Source organism: Choloepus didactylus, chromosome 11, assembly GCF_015220235.1.
Source record: "Choloepus didactylus isolate mChoDid1 chromosome 11, mChoDid1.pri, whole genome shotgun sequence".
NCBI lineage: Eukaryota > Metazoa > Chordata > Mammalia > Pilosa > Megalonychidae > Choloepus > Choloepus didactylus.
Window position 1 is genome coordinate 34,474,599 of NC_051317.1, and position 15,419 is coordinate 34,490,017.

Genomic DNA, 15,419 nt, shown 5'->3' on the forward strand with positions numbered 1-15,419 from the left:
TCAATCAGGATGGGTCTTAATCCTACTGCTGGAGTCCTTTATAAGAGAAGGGAGAGACCAGGAGACGCCACCATGTGCTTTGCCATGTGACAAACTAAAGACCAAGGATCGCTGATAGGCAGCCCCAGAACTTCACAGTCTTCAGGGAGAAAGTATCACCTTGATGATACCTTCATTTGGTTATTTTTCTGGCCTCAAAACCATGAGCAAATGAATAGCCGTTGTTTAACCCGACACATTTCATAGTATTTGCTTTGAGCAGCCTAGGAAACTATTTTCAAACCAGAAAGCAAACAAACAAAAAAAACAAATAAATTACATCAATCAATGGGAAGGTGGTAACCCTAAAACAAAAAGCAAACCGAAACAAATGATCCTGACTGTATTTCAAATGAGTACCAAAAACCCAGTGAAAGGTAGTTGAGAAGAACTAATCCAAGGAACCAATGAATGCAGTCCTTGGCCACATGCCCTAAGTCTCGGGCAGGGTAGAATGAGTGCACAAAGAAGGGCATTGCAAAAAATTCCTGTGCTCTTTTCAGTAGGTTTATTTATTGTAGTGCTATAGGCAAAGCAACTCTGACAGTATTTTAGATATATTATAGAAAATGAGTAAATGCGTTGATATTTTTGGAAACCAGAGGGGACATGCATATACAGCAAAGGGTGAAGGCAAGAAAGAACCCTGTGGGGATGAATTGGAACTGGAGGTATTCATGTGAACTCATCTTATCTAAAATGTGTATATGTATGAATGTTTATGTCCACTTGTACATATATATGTACTTAGGTATATGCACTTGTGTACTTATGCTTGTATATGCAAACAGGTGCATATGTTTCTTGGTTCTGTCTGCTGATAAAACTAGAAGCAAACATATCCTGGTATCAAAGAGCACACCTAGTACTTGGGCCTTGGGCAAAGAGCACACCCCGTACTTGGGCCTTGGTCTCTGTGGTGGTTAAGTTCATGTGTTGTCTTGGATGGGTTATTGTATCCAGTGGTTTGTTCAACTACTGGCCTGCTTTTTATAGTTAGGGTATTTTGTAGAAGGGATTTGTGTTTATGGAGAGTTGATTATCTCTACAAACAACAAAGGAGATTGCCCTCAGCCATGTGGGAGACTCCTCATCCAAACAATTGGAGGTCTTAAAAGCCAGAACTGAGTGTTTCGGAAGTCAGAAGAATTTCTGTCTCAACTTCAGTGTTGGCTCTTGTGGGAATTTCCAGCCAGCCAGCTAGCACTTCCCGGGGTAATTCAGACTAAGGACTTCAACTTCACCTTTATTGGAGCTTCCAGCTGTGGCCTGTTCCATGGGGTTTGGCCTTGCCAGTCCCCATGGCCATGTGAGCAAATTCCTTATACTAAATATCTTTAAATCTCATATTTTATTACATAAAGCTGTATATAATATATTATAGATAATTATAAAAATATTATATAAATCTCATATGTATATATTGGTGGTTCTGTTTCTTTGAGAAACACATATTAATACAGATTTTGGTACCAGGAGTGGTTCTTAAGAAACAGAATCTTAAGGATGAGCTTTCTCAATTGGTTATAGGGATTTGGGAAATGATTCTTAATCTGATTAGATTTAGAGGTGCTAGATACTCTATTTCCAATTATCAAGAGGGCACTGCTAGCCCAAGGTATGATTTGGCAATAGAGATATGCAATCCTACTCAAATCCCTATGAGAAGCAAGGATCTGGGTGAATATGTACTTGAAAACTTAGAACAACTTTGTTAGGCCAAAGAGTATAATGAGGTTGGTTGATTGTTCCTAAATACACTGGACAATGTTGTGAAAGGAGAGGATGAGGTCAATGCTTCAATTTCCCAGCTCATGTGCCACAAGAAAAACATGACAGTGTTTATGTGTGACTTGAAAGAAACTCCTGTTTCTTGTTTCTGCAGACTTGAGACTTCTGAAAACCAAATGCCTAGTCTTATTATGTAAGTAGCTGAATTACAAAGAAAATTGAATTCCCAAACTTGCAGGGTGTTAAAAGTGAGGGCATTCTTTGGGAAGAAATGAGGTCCAGAAAAGTAGAATGAAGAAATATGGGCAGGTCATAATGAAAGTGGGGACATTGAACCCCTAAATTTTGCTGAGTCTTCTTTTCCAGGTAAACCCTTAACAACCTCCCTTGAGAAAGCAGCCACCTCACTTCCATCTCAGGTTGACCCTGTTTTGTTGGATGAACCTGTAATGGAATCCACTGTCACAGTTAACTTGAGAGACCCTGCTAATTCTTCCTGTGACCCAGCCCCACCACCCCTCTCTGATTCCAGTTCAAAACTAGACCTAAATTCCAGCAGGCCCCAAAAGGTGAGGTATGAAGTGTGACCCATGAGGAGGTGTGCTACAGTTCAAAAGAACTGCATGAGTTTTCAAATTTATACAGACAGAAACCAGGGAAATATGTGTGGGAATGTACATTAAGAGTGTGGAATAAAAGTGGAAGGAACAAAAAGTAGGATTAGGTTTAATTTATTGATTTGGACCCACTAAGCAGAGATTCTGGATTTAATCTTGCAGTTCAGGGGGTTAGAAAGAGCTCTAATGGTTTGTTTGGCTGCTTGACTGAAACATGGAGCAAAAGGTGGCCCACATTAAATGAAGTTGAAATGCCAGAACTGTCTTAGTATACTGTAGATGAACGGTTTCCAAAGACTTAGTGAGACTGGGATGTTATGTTAGAGAGGATTTATCTTGTAAGACCCGTTCACCCACCCTGGGAGCAGCCAGAGGTGTCATCCCACTGGACCAGCAGCAGGGCCCATCCCAAAAGAAGAAATAGAAGGAGACCCAGCCAGGACTGTCCCAAACCACCCCACAACAGGGCCTGTTGAGATTCCAAATAAAGAGACACTAAAACCAGGGTGATTAGTCTTTAAGCATTTGTTCGGGGAACTTACAGAGAGCTGAATATCAGAGGCTTGCGTGTTTGGGGAAACATCTGGGTATGTGTTCTTTTCTCAAGATGAGCTCAGGGCAGGCAGTGTTCAAGGTTATAGCAGCTAAAGCTTGGCTTGCTTCCAGGGAGTTATGGGGAGAGATGCTTGGGGGGTATGGGGAGGTAGGGTCAATCCGTGGTCAGGCAAGAGATGTTATGTGTATCATACAAGAGGAAACCTTTCACCACAACTGTAAAGAACAACTTTGTGAGAGCAGCTCCAGCATCTCTAAAGAGCTCTTTGGTTGCTCTTCTCTGTAGGTCAGACATTATTGTGGAAACAGCTGGACTGAGCCGGGATCCTTAGATGGAATGGGGAAGATCAGACCCTGGCTTGGCAGGAGCAAAGTGGCAGCACTTAATCACCAAAGACAAGGTGGACGTTGCTACCATAAGGGACAGCAGAGTCAAAGCAGTAACCAGAATAGTCTGGCTCACTGAGACCTATGGCATTAGCTACTTGATCATGGGATAACTAGAAGTGAAACAGATGGGCAGTCTGCTAAATTCCCACTTATCTGTATAAGCAGAAGAGTTCTCGGTCAAGTGAACAAAAATCTAACTTGGATCACAAAAACAAAGTCAAGCCCCTTCAATCAACTTCCAGACTTGAGAAAGTTTGCAGACCAAGGGTCCTTTGAATGAGGGGAAGGCCAGGTCTCCTTGGGAAAGGACCCTGATACAAAAATTTATACTGATAATCTTCCTCCCAGCCTTCCCCAGAAGAACCTATGCCCTTTTACCAGAGTGACTGTGCACTGGGGAAAAGAAAATGATCAGATATTTTGGGCATTACTGGACACTGGCTCTGAACTGATACTAATTCCAAGAGACCCAGAAAATCACTGAGGTCCAACAGTCAGGGTAGGGGCTTGTGGACATCAGGTGAACAGTGTTTTAGCTTAGGTTCATCTCACATTGGTTAAGTGGGTCCCCAAACTCATTCTGCATTTATTTCCCCAGTTCTGGAATACATAATTGGAATAAGCATACTCAGCAACTGGTAGAATCCCCACATTAATTCCCTGACTTGTGAAGTGATAGTATAGTAGGAAAGGCCAAATGGAAGCAACTAGAATTGCCTCTAGCAAAAATAAATAAATCAAAAGCAATACCACATTTGTGATCACTGCCATCATCAAGGACTTGAAAGATGCAGGGCTGGTGATTCCCACCACATCCTCATTCAACTCTCCTGTTTGGCCTGTGCAGAAAACAGATGGATCCTAGAGGATGACAGTGGATTATTATAAACTTAAGCAGGTGGTGACTCCAATTGAAGCTGCTGTTCCAGATGTGGTATTATTGATTGAGCAAATCAGCACATCCTTTGGTACTTGGTATGCAGCTGTGGAACTGGCAAATGATTTTTTCTTGAAATCTTTTAGTAAAGACCACCAGAAACTATTTGCTTTCATCTGGTAAGTCCAACAATATATCTTCACTGTCCTACCTCAGCAGTATACCAACTTGCCAGTCGTATATCATAACCTAGTATTCAAGGAAATTGATCACATTTCCCTTCCACAAGACACCAAACTGGTCCATTATGCTGATTGAGCCTAGTGAGCAAGAAGTATCAACCAGTATAAATTTATTGGTAATATATTTGCATATCAGAGAATGGAAACTAAATCCAGCAACTATTCAGGGGCCTTTGATCTTGGTGGCTGTGGGGCATAATGGTTAAGACTCTGGAGTCAGGCCAGGATATAGCCCTGATACCACTAACCAGCTTTGCCATCCTACCTTTCCTAATACTGGTTTCCTTCATCTGTAAAATGAGCTAATCCTAAACCCATCACAGCTATATAAGAGTGAAATGACAGACTATATGAATAGTACCTAGCATTTTGACTAAACCACAGTAGATAGTGAGTAAATAGAACCTTTTAAAAATGTTAAACAAAAGGTACTATTATGACCATATTTTTTTTATTGCTTGAATTTTTCTCTCTCAAGCCTCCTACAGATATGTTACTCAATTTTGTCAGATTTTTTTGGATGTTTTAAACTCACAACTACAAATGATAGTGAATATTTGAAATTAATGAAGTCTTTAAACTCTCTGGTTAAAGGGCTTCTCCTGCCCTGGGTAACTGGAGAATAGGAAATGGAAGGAGAAACAAATATTATATTATTTGAGGTTTATCAAACTGGCCCAATATTTCATTTCAATAAAATATATGTATTTTTCAAGGAAAAAAAATTTTAGTCTTTGGCTCTGCTACCTTTAGTTTATCTAAAATAATACCTGATAAGGAATAATGAAAGTCTCAGTCAAATATTGACCTAGTTTGTGTGCTAGGCAGCTTCTAAAATGGCTCCCAAGGATCCTGCCTGTTTGTGTAACACCTCCCCTTGTGGGCGGGCTGCACTAGTAACTTGCTTCTAATGCATAAACTGTGGCAAAAATGATGGGAAGTCACTCGTGAGATTATGTGATAAAACGCTATGACTTCCTTCCTGCTTCTACTCTCTCTGTCTCTTCTCCCCTGCTTTCTCGGATAAAGCAAGCTGCCCTCTTATGAGCCCAAGGGGCAAGGAACTGAAGGCACCTCCAGCCAACTGCCAGAGAAGAACTGAGGCCTTCAGTCCAACTCCCTGGAGAAACTGAATCCCACCAAGAAGATCCTTCCCCAAACAAGCCTCAAGGTCACTGCACCTCTGGCCCTAAGTCACTGGACCCAACTTTACCACGTCCTGATCCCTGACCCACAGAAAATGTGAGCTAACATATGGGGTCCTTCTAAGTCATGCTTTTGGGGGCAAAATTTATGCAATGATAGATAACTGACACCTCCACATTATACTAAACGCTATAGGAAAGTTGGGATTTAATCTCTAAGAAGTGACAAGGTTGAATTTGCTGCTTTCTGGAGAAACTCATTGGTCTTTCTCTTGCCAAAACACTCTTGTCTTACTTTGCCAGGGTTGTTCTGACAAATACCACAGATGGGTTGGCTTAGACAGCAGGGATTTATTGGCTCACTGTTTGGAGGTTAGGAATCCAAAGTCAGGGCATTGGCAGACCGTGCTTTCTCTGACATCCGTAGCATTTTGATGGTGACTTGCTGGCATTCAATCTCTGTTTCCATTGTGTAACAATCCGTCTCTTTTCTCCCATTCTTTCTACTTCCAAGTCCAAATTTCCTTTGGTTATAAGGACCACAGTCTTATTGGGTTAAGGTCCACCCTGATTCAGTTTGTCCTCATCTAAAAAGCATCTTCCAAGGTCCCATTCACAAATGAACTCACATCCTCAGGTCCAGAGGTTAGGATGTGAGCATGTCTTTCTGGGGGACATGATCTAATCTACCACAAATCTCTACACATGTCTTTTGGACCAATGGCTGTTGTGGAATACTCTTCTTAGAAATAGAAATGTTAAGCTTCAATGTCATGAGTTGTCCCTCCAGTTTGTAAAGCAAAAGTTTAGACCCCGTTTTCTTTTTTCTTGTATGAGTACCTATAGTTCTATCTTCTTTCATCTTGTTACCTGAGCTCTTTTCTGCATTATTTATTCCTCACACAAACATCCAAGCTTACTACAGAAAACATCTCCTGGTATATAGAATGTCAAAAGCACTTTAGCAAGCATATTCACAGCCCATAATGATGCCAACGATGAAAAAGAGGTGCTTGGAATATGTCTGGCACCGTCACTCTGGATGAAGCTGTAGACAGCTGCCACTGGTCTGTCTTGCCTTTCCTGCTAGCACAAGGTGGTCATCCAGGCTTCGAAATGGCCCAACAGGACAGCCTGCTGCTACGAAGCCCGTGCTACCTGGCAAACCCTGGCCTCAAAGATTGTGTCCAACTCTTGAATGGGCCACCTGCCTCTGAAGCAGATGGATATGAGAGCAAGCAGGATGGAGATCAGGAGTGTGTGCAGAAAGATTTCAGTCTAGGGTCATATTGGCATTTGGGAGCTTGCCACCATCTGCTGATTCCAGTATTCCAAGTTTGCTAATCCAGCTTGCAGATGGATTGACATTTTAAATCTCTGAAATCCAGGGAAGAACTAATGAGCATTACAATGGTTCTCTGTTGTTGCCATGAAGATTGTGACTACTCTCTCACAAAAGGCAGCTGAGTCTATAGCTCTAAGGCTCCAAACTGGGTCAGATTTTGCTACTTAATTATTGTGGGTCTGGTGTATTCCTAAGGGGAGAATGTATTTCCAGTTGTGGACTCTGAAGGATAAATCTTATTCTCAGGGCCAAGAGCACATTTTTATGAGCAGAAGACAATCTAATTCAAGAGACGGGGCCCACCACAAGGCCTGATACCCCGGTTCCCTTTGGCCCAGCTGTGGCAAATTTCTAACCACCAACAAGGACAACAACTTTTTCATCACTAACAAAACTATTTGCACCACCACCAATAACAGCAAATCTTCCAACAATAACAAAATGAACACCATCAACAAGAAAACAGCCACCATGAGCACCACCAGCATTATCGCTAAGAACAAAACCAGTACTACCACTTCTACCACCAACCGAACAACAATCACCACCACATTCATCACCATCAAAACTACCAACAGCAAAACCATCACCACCAACAACAATAAAACCAACAACAACAAACCATCAAAAAGAAAACAACTACCACCAGCACTAGCACTACCAGCACCACCACTAACAATGAAACCAACACTACCACCTCCATCAACAACAAAATGACAATCACCACCATCTTTACCACCACCACCACCAAGACCATGACCAAAAATAAAACCAACAACAAAACCAACAAGACCACCACAACCAACAATAAAGCCAACAACAAAACCTCCAACAACAAAACCACTACTGTCACTAACAATGACAAAACCATGAGCACCACCTCCATCAACCACAACAATGCAACCACCACCAACTTCACTACAACCACCAACAACAATATGAAACAACAACTGCCCCAAATCACCACCCCGTATTTATTGGATTTCTTCTTTTTCAGGTACTGTACTAAGTGTTTATGTGTTTTACTTGGGTTATTGTATTTTATCCCTACTTGCTTGGGGTCCCCTGAATGAGTCAAGTTTTGAAACTTGCTCATTTTCTTGCCTCTGCTGGAATCCAGTTTCTCTCCTTCCACTAACCACATCACCTACTTCTTACTCTTTGGCAAACCCTACTCATTGTTTAAAACTTGACCCCAACATTTGAGGGAGATCAGGGACCCCTCATCTAGTCTCTGTGAACAGCTCTCTTGTAGAAACTATCATATTGTCAGGCAATTGCTTATTTCCGTGTCTTTGATGACAGTTGTTATTGAACTTGAAGCAGAGAGACTGTGCCTTCTCCATATCTGTGTACACTCAGTGACAAGCACAGCCACACATCATTGACCACATGAGCAAAGCCACATTGGGAGGACGTGGGAGGAGGTGGGGGCTGTGAGCCAAAGTCTTATCTATCATAGCAGGGAGTCAACAGATAAAGTAGAAAGCATTCATTTAGAGATATGCACTCAACCATCTGAAGAAACACCATAAACAGTTAAAATGGAAAGTGAGTCTGATTTGGGAAAGGAGATGTGTGGAGATTCTTGCTTTACATTATATAAGCAGAGAGAACTGGGAGAACATGTTTTCATACCATTCAACTAATATCGCATGGTCCTGCCTTTTGCCCCCTCATCATTACACACCTATAAGGTCTTCAGGCAATAGGAGCTTCAGCCACTAAGACCCCAAGCTCCCACTTCAGTCACCAGGTTTCCAGCAGGGGAAAGCTTGGAGAGCACAAGGAGCCTGGGTTTGATGCCAGATGTAGGCTGCAGTCCCAGCTGAGCCGTTAACCAGCTGTGTGACACTGGGAAGATTACTGACCTCTCTGAACTTGGTTTACTCATCTATGCCGTGTGAATAACAACTCCTACCTTTTTGTGAGAATTAGGTAAGATAATATATACAAAACACTTAGCAAAAAGTTGGAGCTCCACATGTTCTTACACTCTATTTTCTACTTCTACCCCAAAAGTACTAGTACCATACTCCTGGAAATGAAACTTTACCTGGATTACATATATCTGAATTTTAAAACCATAAAACCCTTTTATCTAACTTTTTAAACCCTGTCTTTCTTTATCTTTACAATTGGTGCATGTGTGCATTGCCCAGATTTCTCTAACTTTTTTTTTGTACACCTGCTGTTTTCTCTGCGTCACCTGCATTTCTGTAAGTCATTCTATGCTGGGCCCCATTTTCTCTGGGCTCCCTTCTAGAGCAGGGTTTCTCAACCTTGGTTTATTGGCATTTGGGGCCAGATAATTCTTTGTTGTGGGGGGCTGTCCCATGCATTGTGGGATGTTTAGCAGCATCCCTGGCCTCCACCCAATATTTGCCAATAGCACTTCCAGTCATGACAGTAAAAAATGTCTGCAGGCATTGTGGAATGTCCCCTGGGGGTCAAAATTGCCCCCAATTGAGAACCACTATTCCAGAGCTTGGCTTTGTCCCAAGGGATGTGCTGTCTTCCCAGCCCCAGGCTTTCTCCTGGTCTCAGACTTTCCAGTCTCCCAGAGAGCCCCCTTTAACTGTCTGACCCGGGAGCTACCTCCCAGGAGAATCCCTGGTCCCCCAAGGAGCACCTGCTCTCATGGCCACTGGTTCCACCTGGTGGCACCAGCCAGGATGAGCCCACCAGTCCAGGTGACAGGCAGTTATGCTGCTGAGCGCTGGCCCCAGCTGCTCTCCTAGTCCCTGGAGGAGCTTTTATATAGGATCCATGGGTGGGGGCATGTTAAATATTGTATCTTTTGAAGTCATTTCTTTGCAGTGAGTTAGAACATAAATAACTTGTTTAATATGCCAAAATGAACTTTTTCTCCAATTGCTATTTCTAAGAAAAAGATCTATTTTATTTTTTTTTTATTTTTTTTATTTTTTATTTTTTTTAATCATTTTATTGAGATATATTCACATACCACACAGACATACAAAACAAATCATACTTTCGATTGTTTACAGTACCATTACATAGTTGTACATTCATCACCTAAATCAATCCCTGATACCTTCATTAGCACACACACAAAAATAACAAGAATAATAATTAGAGTGAAAAAGAGCAATTGAAGTAAAAAAGAACACTGGGTACCTTTGTCTGTTTGTTTCCTTCCCCTACTTTTCTACAGATCCATCCATAAACTAGACAAAGTGGAGTTTGGTCCTTATGGCTTTCCCAATCCCATTGTCACCCCTCATAAGCTACATTTTTATACAACTGTCTTCGAGATTCATGGGTTCTGGGTTGTAGTTTGATAGTTCCAGGTATCCACCACCAACTACCCCAATTCTTTAGAACCTAAAAAGGGTTGTCTAAAGTGTGCGTAAGAGTGCCCACCAGAGTGATCTCTCGGCTCGTTTTGGAATCTCTCTGCCACTGAAGCTTATTTCATTTCCTTTCACATCCCCCTTTTGGTCAAGAAGATGTTCTCCGTCCCACGATGCCGGGTCTACATTCCTCCCCGGGAGTCATATTCCACGTTGCCAGGGAGATTCACTCCCCTGGGTGTCTGATCCCACGTAGGGGGGAAGGCAGTGATTTCACCTTTCAAGTTGGCTTAGCCAGAGAGAGAGGGCCACATCTGAGCAACAAAGAGGCATTCAGGAGGAGACTCTTAGGCACAAATATAGGGAGGCCTGGCCTCTCCTTTGCAGCAACCGTCTTCCCAAGGGTAAAACCCACGGTAGAGTGCTCAACCCATCAAAACACCAGTCCCCTATGTCTGTGGTGATGTTAGCAACCATGGAGGTGGGGTAGGCGAATACCCCTGCATTCTCTACAGGCTCCTCCAGGGGGCACTACATCTTTTTTTTTTTTTTTCCTTGTTTTTCTTTTTTTTTTTTTTTTTAACTTTCCCTTCTTTTTTAAATCAACTGTATGAAAAAAAAGTTAAAAAGAAAACAAACATACACTAAAAGAACATTTCAAAGAGACCATAACAAGGGAGTAAGAAAAAGACAACTAACCTAAGATAACTGCTTAACTTCCGACATGTTCCTACTTTACCCCAAGAAAGTTACATAATATAGCAACATTTCAGTGAACTTGTTCCTACTACATCCATCAGAAATTAACAGACCATAGTCATTTCTGGGCATCCCCAGAACATTAAATAGCTTATCTGTTCTTCTTGGATTATTGTTCCCCCTTCCTTAATTGCTCTCTACTGCTAGTTCTCCTACATTCTACATTATAAACCATTTGTTTTACATTTTTCAAAGTTCACATTAGTGGTAGCATATAATATTTCTCTTTTTGTGCCTGGCTTATTTCGCTCAGCATTACGTCTTCAAGGTTCATCCATGTTGTCATATGTTTCACCAGATCGTTCCTTCTTACTGCTGCGTAGTATTCCATCGTGTGTATATACCACATTTTATTTATCCACTCATCTGTTGAAGGACATTTGGGTTGTTTCCATCTCTTGGCAATTGTGAATAATGCTGCTATGAACATTGGCGTGCAGATATCTGTTCGTGTCACTGCTTTCCGATCTTCCGGGTATATACCGAGAAGTGCAATCGCTGGATCGAATGGTAGCTCTATATCTAGTTTTCTAAGGAACCGCCAGACTGACTTCCAGAGTGGCTGAACCATTATACAGTCCCACCAACAATGAATAAGAGTTCCAATTTCTCCACATCCCCTCCAGCATTTGTAGTTTCCTGTTTGTTTAATGGCAGCCATTCTAACCGGTGTTAGATGGTATCTCATTGTGGTCTTAATTTGCATCTCTCTAATAGCTAGTGAAGCTGAACATTTTTTCATGTGTTTCTTGGCCGTTTGTATTTCCTCTTCAGAGAACTGTCTTTTCATATCTTTTGCCCATTTTATAATTGGGCTGTCTGTACCTTTGTCATTGAGTTGTAGGATTTCTTTGTATATGCAAGATATCAGTCTTTTGTCAGATACATGGTTTCCAAAAATTTTTTCCCATTGAGTTGGCTGCCTCTTTACCTTTTTGAGAAATTCCTTTGAGGTGCAGAAACTTCTAAGCTTGAGGAGTTCCCATTTATCTATTTTCTCTTTTGTTGCTTGTGCTTTGGGTGTAAAGTCTAGGAAGTGGCCTCCTAATACAAGGTCTTGAAGATGTTTTCCTACATTATCTTCTAGGAGTTTTATGGTACTTTCTTTTATATTGAGATCTTTGGTCCATTTTGAGTTAATTTTTGTGTAGGGGGTGAGGTAGGGGTCCTCTTTCATTCTTTTGGATATGGATATCCAAGTCTCCCAGCCCCATTTGTTGAAAAGACCATTATGGCTCAGTTCGGTGACTTTGGGGGCCTTATCAAAGATCAGTCGGCCATAGATCTGAGGGTCTATCTCTGAATTCTCAATTCAATTCCATTGATCTATATGTCTATCTTTGTGCCAGTACCATGCTGTTTTGGCAACTGTGGCTTTATAATAAGCTTCAAAGTCAGGGAGTGTAAGTCCTCCCACTTCGTTTTTCTTTTTTAGAGTGTCTTTAGCAATTCGAGGCATCTTCCCTTTCCAAATAAATTTGATAACTAGCTTTTCCAAGTCTGCAAAGTAGGTTGTTGGAATTTTGATTGGGATTGCATTGAATCTGTAGATGAGTTTGGGTAGAATTGACATCTTAATGACATTTAGCCTTCCTATCCATGAACATGGAATATTTTTCCATCTTTTAAGGTCCCCTTCTATTTCTTTTAGTAGAGTTATGTAGTTTTCTTTGTATAGGTCTTTTACATCTTTGGTTAAGTTTATTCCTAGGTACTTGATTTTTTTAGTTGCTATTGAAAATGGTATCTTTTTCTTGAGTGTCTCTTCAGTTTGTTCATTTCTAGCATATAGAAACATTACTGACTTATGTGCATTAATCTTGTATCCCGCTACTTTGCTAAATTTGTTTATTAGCTCTAGTAGCTGTATCGTCGATTTCTCAGGGTTTTCTAGATATAAGATCATATCGTCTGCAAACAATGACAGTTTTACTTCTTCTTTTCCAATTTGGATGCCTTTTATTTCTTTGTCTTGCCGGATTGCCCTGGCTAGCACTTCCAGCACAATGTTGAATAACAGTGGTGACAGCGGGCATCCTTGTCTTGTTCCTGATCTTAGAGGGAAGGCTTTCAGTCTCTCACCATTGAGTACTATGCTGGCTGTGGGTTTTTCATGTATGCTCTTTATCATGTTGAGGAAGTTTCCTTCAATTCCTACCTTTTGAAGTGTTTTTATCAAAAAGGGATGTTGGATTTTGTCAAATGCTTTTTCAGCATCTATTGAGATGATCAATTGATTTTTCCCTTTCGAGTTTTTAATGTGTTGTAATACATTGATTGTTTTTCTTATGTTGAACCATCCTTGCATGCCTGGAATGAACCCCACTTGGTCATGGTGTATGATTTTTTTAATGTGTCTTTGGATTCGATTTGCAAGTATTTTGTTGAGGATTTTTGCATCTATATTCATTAGGGAGATTGGTCGGTAGTTTTCCTTTTTTGTAGCATCTTTGCCTGGTTTTGGTATTAGATTGATGTTAGCTTCATAAAATGAGTTAGGTAGTGTTCCATTTTCTTCAATGTTTTGAAAGAGTTTGAGTAAGATTGGTGTCAGTTCTTTCTGGAAAGTTTGGTAGAATTCCCCTGTGAAGCCATCTGGCCCTGGGCATTTATTTGTGGGAAGATTTTTGATGACTGATTGGATCTCTTTGCTTGTGATGGGTTGGTTGAGGTCTTCTATTTCTTCTCTGGTCAGTCTAGGTTGTTCATATGTTTCCAGGAAATTGTCCATTTCTTCTACATTATCCAGTTTGTTGCCATACAGTTGTTCATAATATCCTCTTATAATTTTTTTAATTTCTTCAGGATCTGCAGTTATGTCACCTTTTTCATTCATTATTTTGTTTATATGGGTCTTCTCTCTTTTTGATTTTGTCAGTCTAGCTAGGGGCTTGTCAATCTTGTTGATCTTCTCAAAGAACCAACTTTTGGTGATATTTATCCTCTCTATTGTTTTTTTGTTCTCTATGTCATTTATTTCTGCTTTAATCCTTGTTATTTCTTTTCTTCTACTTGGTTTAGGATTGGTTTGCTGTTCATTTTCTAGCTTCTTCAGTTGATCCATTAGTTCTTTGATTTTGGCTCTTTCTTCCTTTTTAATATATGCGTTTAGCGCTATAAATTTCCCCCTTAGCACTGCTTTTGCTGCATCCCATAGGTTTTGGTATGTTGTGTTCTCATTTTCATTCATCTCTATATATTTAGCAATTTCTCTTGCTATTTCTTCTTTAACCCACTGATTGTTTAGGTGTGTGTTGTTTAACCTCCAGGTATTTGTGAATTTTCTAAGTCTCTGATGGTTATTGACTTCTAATTGTATTCCATTGTGGTCAGAGAATGTGCTTTGAATAATTTCAATCTTTTTAAATTTATTGAGGCTTGTTTTATGTCCCAGCATATGATCTATTCTGGAGAAAGTTCCGTGAGCACTAGAAAAGTATGTGTATCCTGGTGATTTGCGATGTAATGTCCTGTATATGTCTATTAAATCTAATTCATTTATCAGATTGTTTAGGTTTTCAATTTCCTTATTGGTCTTCTGTCTGGTCGATCTATCTATAGGAGAGAGTGATGTGTTGAAGTCTCCCACAATTATTGTGGAAACATCAATTGCTTCCTTTAGTTTTGCCAGTGTTTCTCTCATGTATTTTGTGGCACCTTGATTGGGTGCATAGACATTTACGATTGTTATTTCTTCTTGCTGAATTGCCCCTTTTATTAGTATGTAGTGGCCTTCTTTGTCTCTCAAAACATCCCTGCATTTGAAGTCTATTTTATCTGAGATTAATATTGCTACACCTGCTTTCTTTTGGCTGTAGCTTGCATGAAATATTTTTTTCCATCCTTTCACTTTCAGTTTCTTTGTGTCCCTGTGTCTAAGATGAGTCTCTTGTATGCAACATATTGATGGTTCATTTTTTTTGATCCATTCTGCGAATCTATATCTTTTAATTGGGGAGTTTAATCCATTTACATTCAACGTTATAACCGTGAAGGCATTTCTTGAATCGGCCATCTTATCCTTTGGTTTATGTTTGCCATATTTTTCCCTCTCTCTATTAATATCCTTTATTGTACCCTTACCGAATCTCTTTAGTACTGAACCTTTCTCCAAGTCTCTCTGTCCTGTCTTTGTTTCTCTGTCTGTAGGGCTCCCTTTAGTATCTCCAGTAGGGCAGGTCTCTTGTTAGCAAATTCTCTCAGCATTTGTTTGTCTGTGAAAAATTTAAGCTCTCCCTCAAATTTGAAGGAGAGCTTTGCTGGATAAAGTATTCTTGGCTGGAAATGTTTCTCACTCAGAATTTTAAATATATCGTGCCACTGCCTTCTTGCCTCCATGGTGGCTGCTGAGTAGTCACTACTTAGTCTTACGCTGTTTCCTTTGTATGTGGTGAATTGCTTT